Source organism: Triturus cristatus, chromosome 9, assembly GCF_964204655.1.
Source record: "Triturus cristatus chromosome 9, aTriCri1.1, whole genome shotgun sequence".
Taxonomy (NCBI): Eukaryota; Metazoa; Chordata; class Amphibia; order Caudata; family Salamandridae; genus Triturus; species Triturus cristatus.
In genome coordinates, this window is record NC_140592.1 from 415,790,667 (window position 1) to 415,801,789 (window position 11,123).

General features: G+C 47.8%; 1 pseudogene; it reads right to left on the reverse strand.

Annotated features, from left to right (window-relative positions):
* Positions 1 to 4,164: 4,164 nt before the first annotated feature.
* Positions 4,165 to 5,718, reverse strand: LOC146798069 (28S ribosomal RNA; annotated as a pseudogene).
* Between the last annotated feature and the right edge of the window lie 5,405 nt (positions 5,719 to 11,123).

Here is an 11,123-nt window from a genome sequence, read left to right on the forward strand (position 1 = left end):
AATTGTGTTTCTTTTGCTTCCTCGCCCTAAGTGTGCCGGGTATGCCCAGACATAGGATCCAGGCTCACTGTGCTACTGGATTCAAGCTATCTTGACTGATGAGGGGGAAACCCTGAAACCAGTCCTAGGATGCTTGTTTCCCATCCAGCGAAGACTTGGCTTGTCAGTTCGGGCTGAACTGTTCCCATGAGGCACAGGGTCAAGAGTGATTTGCATATGGTCAGGTCTAAACTGGGGTGGTATGGTGAGCAAAAGAATGATGGATCTAACCCAGATCTCTTGACAGGGGGTGAATGTTTTGATTTGTTCTATATTCCATCCATCAATTGTGTGTCTTTTTATTCCTCACCCTAAGTGCATTTCTTTTGCTTCCTCGCCCTACTGCGCCTGGAATACCTAGATGTGGGTCCTGGGTTCATTGTTCCGCTGGATTCAAGCTATCCTGGCTGATGAGGAGTGAAACCCCAAAACTGGTCCTAGGATGCTTGTTTCCAACCCAGGGAGGACCTGACTTGACAGTTCGGGCTGGACTGTTTCCATCAGGCGCTGGGTCAAGACTGATTTGCATATGGCCAGGGCTAAAGTGGGGTGGCATGGTGAGCAAAAGAATGCTGTATTTAACCCAGATCTATTGACTGGGGGTGAATGTTCGATGTGTTCTGCATTCCGTCCATCAATTGGTTTTATTTTGCTTCCTTGGCCTAAGTGCGCCAGGGATGCCCAGACGTGGGTCCTGGGCTCACTGTGCCACTGGGTTCAAGCTATCCTGGCTGATGAGGGGTGAAACCCCAAAACCGGTCCTCGGATGCTTGTTTCCAGTCCAGGGAGAACCTGGCTTGGCACTTCAGGCTGGACTGTTCCCATGAGGCACAGGGTCAAGACTGATTTGCATATGGCCAGGTCCAAACTGGGGTGGCATGGTGAGCAAAGGAATGATGGATTTAACACAGATCTCTTGACTGAGGGTGAATGATTTGATTTGTTCTTCATTCCGTCCATCAATTGTGTGTCTTTCGCTTCCTCGTCCTAAGTGCGCCGGGTATGCCCAGACGTGGTTCCCAGGATCACTGTGCGACTGGATTCAAGCTATCCTGGCTGATGAGGGCTGAAACCCCGAAATCGGTCCTAGGGTACTTGTTTCTGGTCCAGGGAGGACCAAGCTTTGCAGTTCAAGCTTGTCTGGTTCCATGAGGCACAGGGTCAAGACTAATTTGCATATAGCCAGGTCTAAACTGGGGTGGCAAGGTGAGTAAAAGAATGGTGGATTTAACCCATATCTCTTGACTGGGGTGAATGTTTTGATTTGTTCTGCATTCCACCCATCCATGGCGTCTCTTTTGCTTTCACGCCCTATGTGAGCGGAGTATGCCCAGACGTGTGTCCCATGCTCACTGTGCCACTAGATTCAAGCTATCCTGGCTGATGAGGGGTGTCACTTGGAAACCGGTCCTAGGATGCTTGTTTCCAGTCCAGGGAGGACCTGGCTTGGCACATCAAGCTGGACTGTTTCCATGAGGCGCAGGGTCAAGACTAATTTGCATATAGCCAGGTCTAAACTGGGGTGCATGGTGAGCAAAAGAATGATGGGTTTAACCCAGATCTCTTGACTTGGGGTGAATGTTTTGATTTGTTCTGCATTCAGTCCATCAATTGTGTGTCTTTTGCTTCCTCGCCCTAAGTGCATGTCTTTTGCTTCCTTGCCCTAAGTGCGTGGGGATTTCCCAGACGTGGGTCCAGGGCTCCCTGTTCCAATGGATTAAAGCTCACCTGGCTAATGAAGGGTAAAACCTAAAAAACGTTTTTTTCCAGTCCATGGAGCACCTGTGTTGGCAGTTCAGGCTGGACTGTTTCCATGAGGCACAGGGTCAAGACGGATTTGCATATGGCCAGGTCTAAACTGTGGTGGTATTGTGAGCAAAAGAATGATGGATTTAACCCAGATCTCTTCGCTGGGGGTGAATGTTTTGATTTGTCCTGCATTCCGTCCATCAATTGTGTTTCTTTTGCTTCCTCGCCCTAAGTGCGCTGGGTATGCCCAGACATATGTCCCAGGCTCACTGTGCTACTGGATTCAAGCTATCTTGACTGATGAGGGGGAAACCCTGAAACCTGTCCTAGGATGCTTGTTTCCTGTCCAGAGAAGACCAGGCTTTGCAGTTCAGGCTGGACTGTTCCTATGAGGCACAGGGTCAAAACTGATTTGCATATGGACAAGATAAACTGGGGTGGTATGGTGGCCTAAAGAATGATAGATTTAACCCAGATCTCTTGATTGGGGGCGCATGTTTCGATTTGTTCTGCATTCCATCCATCAATTGTGTGTCCTTTGCTTCCTCCCCCTAACTGCGCCGGGTATGCCCAGACGTGGGTTCAGGGATCACTGTGCTACTCGTTCAAGCTACCCTGGCTGTTGAGGGGTGAAACCCCGAAACCAATCCTAGGATGCTTGTTTCCAGTCCAGGGAAGATTTGGCTTGTCAGTTCGAGCTGGACCTTTCCCATGAGGCACAGGGTCAAGACTGATTTGCATATGGTCAGGTCTAAACTAGTGGTGGGTAGAAAACTCCACTCTGCCAGTGGAGCGGATAAAGCCAGCCACCCCCACTCCCTGGCCCGGTCCCTGCTTCTGAAAGCAGCCAGGCTGGAGAGAGCCTCCCCAGGGCCCGGTAGACCCCTGTCCCTAGTGCCTGGACCCTCAGCTGGCTTGCAGGATGGGGGCTCCTGCACCCTGGGACACTGGGACGGAGCAAGAGCCCCAGGCCCGGTCACAGCTTCCGAACCCTAGCCAGGCCGAGCCTGCCCCGGACACCGGTGGACCTCCCTTCCCCAGCACCTGGACCCTCGGCTGGCTTGCAGGAGGAGGGCTCCAGTACCCCGGGGCCCACCAGAGCACGAGCCCCGGGCCCATCTTCCGAACCCTAGCCAGGCTGGGGAGAGCCTCCCTGGGCCCCGTGGATCCCCGTCCCCAGTGCCGTGACCCTTGGCTGGCTTGCAGGATGGGGGGCTCCTGCACCCTGGGACAGAGCATGAGCCCCGGGCCCGGTCACAGCTTCCGAACCCTAACCAGGCCGGGCAGAGCCTCCCTGGGCGCTGGTGGACCCCCGTCCCCAGTGCCCTGACCCTCGGCTGGCTTGCAGGAGAGGGGGCTACCGCACCCTGGGACAGAGCACTAGCCCCGGGTGCGGTCCCAGCTTCCAAACTGTAGGCAGGCTGGGGAGATCCTCGCCGGGCCCCGGTGGACCCCCATCCCCAGCGCTCAGACCCTTGGATGGCTTGCAGGATGGGAGGGGGCTCCAGCATCCCATGGCCTGCTAGACAGAGTTCAAGCCCCTAGTCCGGTCCCTGCTTCCGAACCCTAGCCAGGCCTGGGTGAGCCTCCCCGGGCCCTGGTGGACCCCCTGTCCCCGGACCCTCGGCTGGAACCAAGGAGAGCTAAGCCCAGGCCACGGCCTCTCCCCGATAGCCTACACGGGGAGCCCATTTTTCTGGACCCGTGGGGGCTTACAGAAGTCTGGGGAAGGACAAAAGTTGGAGTCAGCCTGGCCGGCCGGCCATCTGGTCACCCGGTCTGCAGGGCCATCCAGTCACCCGGTCTGCAGGGCCATCCAGTCACCCGGCCCGCAGGGCCATCCGGTCACCCGGCCCGCAGGGCCATCCGGTCACCTGTCCCGCAGGGCCATCTGGTCGCCTGGCCCGCAGGGCCATCTGGTCGCCCCCGGCCCGCAGGGCCATCTGGTCGTGCAGCAAGGCGACCAGATGTCCTGGGACGACCCAGCCCCCACGTGGCCTCGGAGGGTGCCATACTCAGTCGCCCTTGCAGTACGGCGATGGCGAGGGTGGCCAGGCACTCCGAGGCAGCCGCTCGGGAGGCTCCTTCCCTGGGGCTGCTCCTCGCCTCCCTGCCCGACAGCAGCGGGAAAGGGGGAGGCCCAGCTGGCCCAGGCCATCTGGTAACCCTGCCGACCCGTGAGGGATGGTGGCCCCTGTCCCCGTACCCCAGTGGGGCAGGGACAGGAGGGGGAGGCCCCCATGCCAGAAGTCATGTGGTGGAGGCGGCCTCCCGCAGGTCTGCGTTACCCCCTCCGTGTCCCTCCCGCCGGCAGAGGGACCCACCCCTGGGTGTGGTGGAGGAAGGCGTCTGCGGGCGCCCATGCACGGAGAGACAAAAGCTTGGCTCAGAGGATGACTTTCAATAGATCGTAGAGAGGTAGCTGCTCTGCTACTTACGAAACCTTGACCGAGAATCAGGTCATCTACGAATGATTTAGCACCGGGTGCCCCACGAACATGCAGTGCACTAAGGGCAATGGAGGCGGCCCCCTTCCGTCCGCGATCTGGTTCCCAAGCGAGCAGCTCTACGCACCGGCTCCCTGAGAGAGGCCGGCTATCCCAGGCCAACCGAGGCTCCACAGCACAGCGGTATCGTTACGGTTTAGGGGGGATTCTGACTTAGAGGCGTTCAGTCATAGTCCCACAGAAGGTAGCTTCGCCCCATTGGCTCCTCAGCCAAGCACATACACCAAATGTCTGAACCTGCGGTTCCTCTCGTACTGAGCAGGATTACTATTGCAACAACACATCATCAGTAGGGTAAAAATAACCTGTCTCACGACGGTCTAAACCGAGCTCACGTTCCCTATTAGTGGACTGGGACAGGTACAGACTAATTTGCATGTAGCCAGGTTCTGAGCTGGGATGGTGCAGTGAGCTAAAAAACGGTGATGGATTAAAACCATGATCTCTTGACTTGGTAAGAGTATTCTGCATCATTCAGAAACTCTGTCCATCACCACCCCCTTTTTCCCAAATGATTTTATCCACACTCAGTGTGGGAGGGTATGCTCAGACGTGAGTCCCTTGCTCATTGCACCATCAGGATTCAGGCAAGCCGGGCCGACGAAGGCTGTGATGCCAGAAACCGGTCCCCGGAAGCTTGTTTCCTTCCCAGTATAAGAATTGGCTTGGTAGTTTGGTTTGCCCTGTTCCCATCATGCACTGGGACAGGTACAGACTAATTTGCATGTAGCCAGGTTCTGAGCTGGGATGGTGCAGTGAGCTAAAAAACGGTGATGGATTAAAACCATGATCTCTTGACTTGGTAAGAGTATTCTGCATCATTCAGAAACTCTGTCCATCACCACCCCCTTTTTCCCTATTAGTGGGTGAACAATCCAACGATTGGTGAATTCTGCTTCACAATGATAGGAAGAGCCGACATTGAAGGATCAAAAAGCGACGTTGCTATGAACGCTTGGCCGCCACAAGCCAATTATCCCTGTGGTAACTTTACTGACACCTCCTGCTTGAAGCCCAAAAAGTCAGAAGGATCGTAAGGCCCCGCTTTCACGATCTGTATTCATACTGAAAATCCAGATCAAGCAAGCTTTTGCCCTTCTGCTCCGCGGGAGGTTTCTGTCCTCCCTGAGCTTGCCGTAGGACACCTGCGTTATCATTTAAAAGGTGTACCGCTCCAGTCAAACTCCCCACCTGCCACTGTCCCCAAAGCGGGTCACGCCCGGCGGGCACCGGGCGCTTGGAGCCTGAAGCGAGAGCCCCATGGGGCTTGGCCCGCCGCCTCATTGGGTAAGTGAAAAAACGATGAATAGTGGTATTTCACTGGCGGCCCGAAGGCCTCCCACTTATCCTACACCTCTCATGTCTCTTCACAGTGCCAGACTAGAGTCAAGCTCAACTGAAGCTTCTTTCCCCACTGATTCTGCCAAGCCTATTCCCTTGGCTGTGGTTTCGCTAGATAATAGGTAGGAACAGTGGGAATCTCGTTCATCCATTCATGCGCGTCACTAATTAGATGACAAGGCATTTGACTATTTCTGTACCACCTCGCGGTGGCTTATTCGGGGTTATTATGCTTCCCATCAGTGTCAAATCGGTTTTTCTTCCAACAATACAACATTCTTTCACTCCGGAGTACAGCCACACAGAATGCTGTCCTCACTGGAACTGGGATCACATATAGGCCAGAGATAGTACACCCTGCAGTACTATTCCAACAATTTAAAATTGTCTACGAACAGTCCTGAGAAATTAAAGTATGATTAGCAGGACATCAATAATCAATGTGTGGTAATTATGTGTATGTAATTTTTTGAGACCTATTCATCATTCAAGACATTTCAATAAGTATGATGTACACAATTATATCTAAATTGTTATAAGCACACATCAATACAAATACACATCTACAAATTGCACATCTAACTAGAAAATGCATGACTATAAAATTCTAAAAATTCACATCTATAAAATTCACATCTATACTAAATCTTGTGTCAACTATAAACTGATATGTTAAAACAATATGCTTTATAAGGGTGACATGTGTGCTGTAAGAAAGTGTACATCTCAGTATAAGCTTGATACTCAATTGTCCATGAATACTTGGCACATTTTAAGAGTGTCCATTAATGTAGTCAGGCAAACATTTTTCTTGAATGAGAATGACATTTGCAGACCTAAATCAGCCAGAACAACATCATTACATTGAGGCCAAATGCCACGACATCCAATGAAAAAGCCATGACATTTTATAGTGTTACATTTGGTGAGATCTTTGATTTGCTGTGACAGATCCTGATAGTATTTAACTTTACTCTCAAACGCTAATTCAAGGGAATTCTGTGAGTTTTCATAACGAATTGAAATATCAATCACTACAGCTGTACCATTTTTGGTAAACACTACATCTGGTTTTCGTGATTCACCTTAATTATTCTTAACATGAGGTTCCCTATATGCCATCCAACCAGACCTTTTTGCTCTATCAATGAGCAATTCCAGAATTTTATTATGTCTTTTTATCCTAATGTCCTTGGTTTTAGGACATGCGCCTGAAATATGTGAAATTGTTTCGCAAACATAATTACAATACCTAAATGTAGCAAATGTACCATTTCTTCCCCCTAGTGATGGTTTCTCTAGTATATAAAACATTTGCTCTTAACATCAGCGCAGCTATGACCTGATTTTCTTTCATTTTGTTATGCTTGCTGATCCAGAAGTTTGAGGTTGGATTACTTGCTAAGTAGTTTATACCATCACCTTGGACAGGGAGATTTGCCCATTTCTCAAATTCTTCTTTTCTCCAATCATATGTTGCTAACAAATTCAAATCATAACTCAGAAACCTACTTTCTATAATGTTGAGTTTGTGCGTTTTGATGAGGTTATATTGACTTTATTTAGACCAATTGTTGTACATTGTTTTGGTATACTGAGGCCCCCAAATGATCTTTTCGAATATTTGAGACCATCACATGTGTATGCAGGAAGGTATAGAAAATGTTTGACATGCTTTTTTATTGTTTGATCCAGAACATTTAAAGTTTTAGCTTCTGTTCCTGTCATTTCCAATTTAAATGACAATTTAGGGACCAAGTACTGACATAAAATTTATTTTTTCTGCGTGGGCTTAAGTGGTAGATTATCAAGTTTTTGAGCTCAATTAACAAGCACCTCATTAATTTTGTTGTTGCTTTTATGGCCAGTGTGTGGATCAAAGTTCAATCCGAGGTATACTTTCTCCTGGATTAATGTTTTCAATATTTTCTTTTTCAAACTGCCATGGTTTACAGTTGTTAATCAGGATTTTATCTTTATGGTGACTGATCTAAAATCCATATGTCTTTTTCACATTAAGTTTTAATCCAGTTGTTTTACTGAATTTTTCAATGATTTTCAGATTTGTACTCATTCCTTCCCAGGTGCTGCTGAGTACTGCGATGTCATCGGCAAAGGCTAGAGCGGTGATTTGCTCAATAAGACCATCTGATTCGAATGTGAAGCCCTTGCCGTTTTTCTCAAGATCACAGATCAGAGGATCCATGGCAATGTTAAATAGCAGTGGTGATAAAGAGTTACCTTGTTTAACCCCAGATTTCATTGTTATTTCAGGAGTTGATTTGTTGTTTTTTCCCTTGAAAAATTTTGTTGAGTCAATGTATAAGTTTTATTATGTCTCTGATGTATGATGGAATTCTGTGCCTTGCGAGACTCTGTATAATGTGACCATGGCGGACAGAGTCGAAGGCTTTTGAGATTTCTATGAACACTACTGCTAATGAGTGATTGTTTCTTCGTGCCGCCTTTAGTGATATTTCGCAGAAGAATCAGATTCTCGAGAAAACCTCTCACCTTTATGAAGCCTTTTTGTCTCGTATACAATTCAACAAAAAATTGGAGTCTTTTAGTTCATATTTTTGTGAATAACTTCATGAATGCAGTACCGATGGTAATTGGACACCACTTACTGATTTTTTTAAGTTCACTATTCGGTACATTCTTGGTTATCAATATTGACCGGTTCTTTTTGATTCTTTCTGGTACTCTTCTCATCGATAACCAAGACAATAACATTCTGGGCAGCAGTCTTGGTTGCCTGCTATGTACTTTATTCAAGTCATTCAGACCAATCTCATCAGGCCCCACTGCTTTCTTTAAATCAGAGTCATCGAAGGCATTAGTTATTTCGAGCACTGTGATTTCTTTACATACATTTCTAATTTCCCATTCATCGGGTATCCGATCAATCGGCATGAATTTAAGGTTTTTTTGGTTTTCTTTTTCAATCATGCTTGTGTAGTATTGGAAAATTTCATCAGCACTGATTTGGCAAGTGGCATCTTCTGCCCCATCAGTGATAATCCTGGCAATTTCCTTTTTGTCTTTTTTAAACATTGCCTGGTATTCTTTATAGCTGTTCTTTGCTTTTGCATAATTTTTGTTGTGTATTCGATTAAGCCTTCCATTTTTCTTGTCTTTTTTCGTTATCTTGATTTCCACTGAGGCATTCTGGTGCTCATCTTGAGCAGAGTTCATTGGCTCATTATTGAGTTCACTTGCTGGGTCACTACGATTTGCTGGTACAGGACTTATCATCAGTGGTGTTTTCTGATATATAAGTCACTATCTCATCCATCAGATCCATAGCAGCATCGTGTTGCTCTATGTTTTGGGTGTACTTCTAGACTTCTGTGATTCTATCATCCAGCTCATCAATGTTCTTGATTTGCGATTGCTAAAGTCTCTGTGCTTTTCAGTTGTTACTTCCACTGTAACCTCTGGTTCATCGCAAGAGTCATTTTCAGAAACATTTGATGCTTGCAGTACATCTTTTGCTGATTTTTCTATTCTGTTGTTGTTGTAGTACTTTATTCGACATTGACAAGAATGTCATAAAAGTTCAGCACAATGTATATAAAAGACAGTTTAAAACAAACCATACTACAACAAACGACTTCAATTCATACAAAGTTAAAAAAAGATAAAAGAGTTCATATATGCTTATATTATGTTCACATGTCCTCTAACATTAGTAATGTAAACAGAATAGGTTGCGAATTCAAGTAGGTGGATGGTGTACTTATAAATGATACACCTTGAGCAACCTACGTCTTAACCTCCAGGCCCAACCCAGGTACTTGGCGGTCCCACAGATTATACTTGGGACAGATGTTTCATATGTCAAAATGCGCAGTGCCACCCTTGCAGACCTTATACCCAGATTTTTGCAGACAGGTTTGAGCCACCTTAATCTGGGTTGCCTGTACGCCTGGCAGGCAAACATAAAGTGGCCAATGGACTCTGTGGGCGAGGCACAACCAGGGCAACCTGTTGGGTACGTATTTACCTTGTTCCAACTGGATTGGAAATCATGAAGAGAGAGGGTACCATACCGGAGTTTGAGATATAGTAATCTGTCATGGGGCGATTCAATAAAATCCAAAAAGGGCTCCAATTTCGGAGCTGGTTTCATGTCCAGAAAACGCACCGTGAGGACACCATCCTGACTTCTTAAGTTTTCGACCATAACACAATCCCAATAAATTTTTTTTAGCATTAGTTTGGTGGGTGGGACCTGGGTCGCCCAGGCTTCTTCCAAACCAATCTTCTGCAGTTGTTTTTTCAAGTTCATTACCCAGGGGATCTTATGGTCTGCACCCAGATTTAATAACTCATCCAGGGCTGAGGCATAGTGGTGGAGTGCGGGGGACCTTCTGATCCTCGACCAGAATAATATAGGACGCAGCCTGGCCACGTTGCTAATGTTATGTCTGCCAAAGTCGCTACGGAGTGGAGCTAGTGGGGTAGACAGGGGGAGAGAGGCTAGGTCTCTGAAGAACTTGTTCTCAGATATAAGTAACTCTGACAAGTTTTCAAAACCCCACAGTTCCGCCCCGTAGAGGGGTGATGACAGTGCCTTCCCCTCGTAAACCTTAACGGCCGCCGCTAATGGCCTACTATGTGAGAGCCTCTGATGTTTCAATATTGCCCCTGCAGCTCTTTTGTGGGCAAGGAGCATTTTAGAAAGATGGGGGGCCCATTTGAGCTTGTTATTGACCCTCACTCCAAGGTAATCAAAAGCGTCCACTAGCTCAAGTGTAGTGCCGTTGAGGTGGATGTTATTCCTAAAATTTTTTGAGGGAGAGAGCGCCATCAACTTAGTTTTTGATGTATTTATTTTCAGCCCCCTGGTGTCACAAAACTGGGAAAAACGGGACAACAGTGTTTGTAAGCCCATGGGGCTTTTCGAAATCAAGAGAGTATCATCAGCGAAGAGCAGGGTAGATATTTTTTCCCCGCACAGGGTTGGGGCATCGACCCTGTCGCCTCTCAAATAGTCTGCCACACCATTTATATAGAGAGAGAACAGGGTCGGAGCCAAGAGACAACCGTGCCACACTCCTTTCTCGACTGAAATACTCTCTGTAAGTTGTCCCTGCGGACCCCACCTGACTTTGGCGAAGTTACCTACGTGGAGGCGTTTGAGGAGGTTCAGGGTTAGGGGAGGGATACCCAGGTCAAGTAGTACCTGCCACAGCTGTGATCGTGGGACCAGGTCAAAGGCTGTTTTTAAATCAATAAATGCCAAATAAAGCCTGCCTTTTTCGATGACCACAGATTTCCAATAGATAGTACAAAATCTGAAGACCTGGTCAACAGTACCTACTCCCTCCCTGAAGCCCGCCTGCAGGTGACTCAAGATACCCTCCTCATCTATCCAGGCCTTAAACCTGGTTAGGAGGACTTTGCCAACCACTTTTTGAATTACATCGATTAAACTAATCGGTCTGTAGTTGGCAGGGTCCCCTCTATCACCTTTCTTAT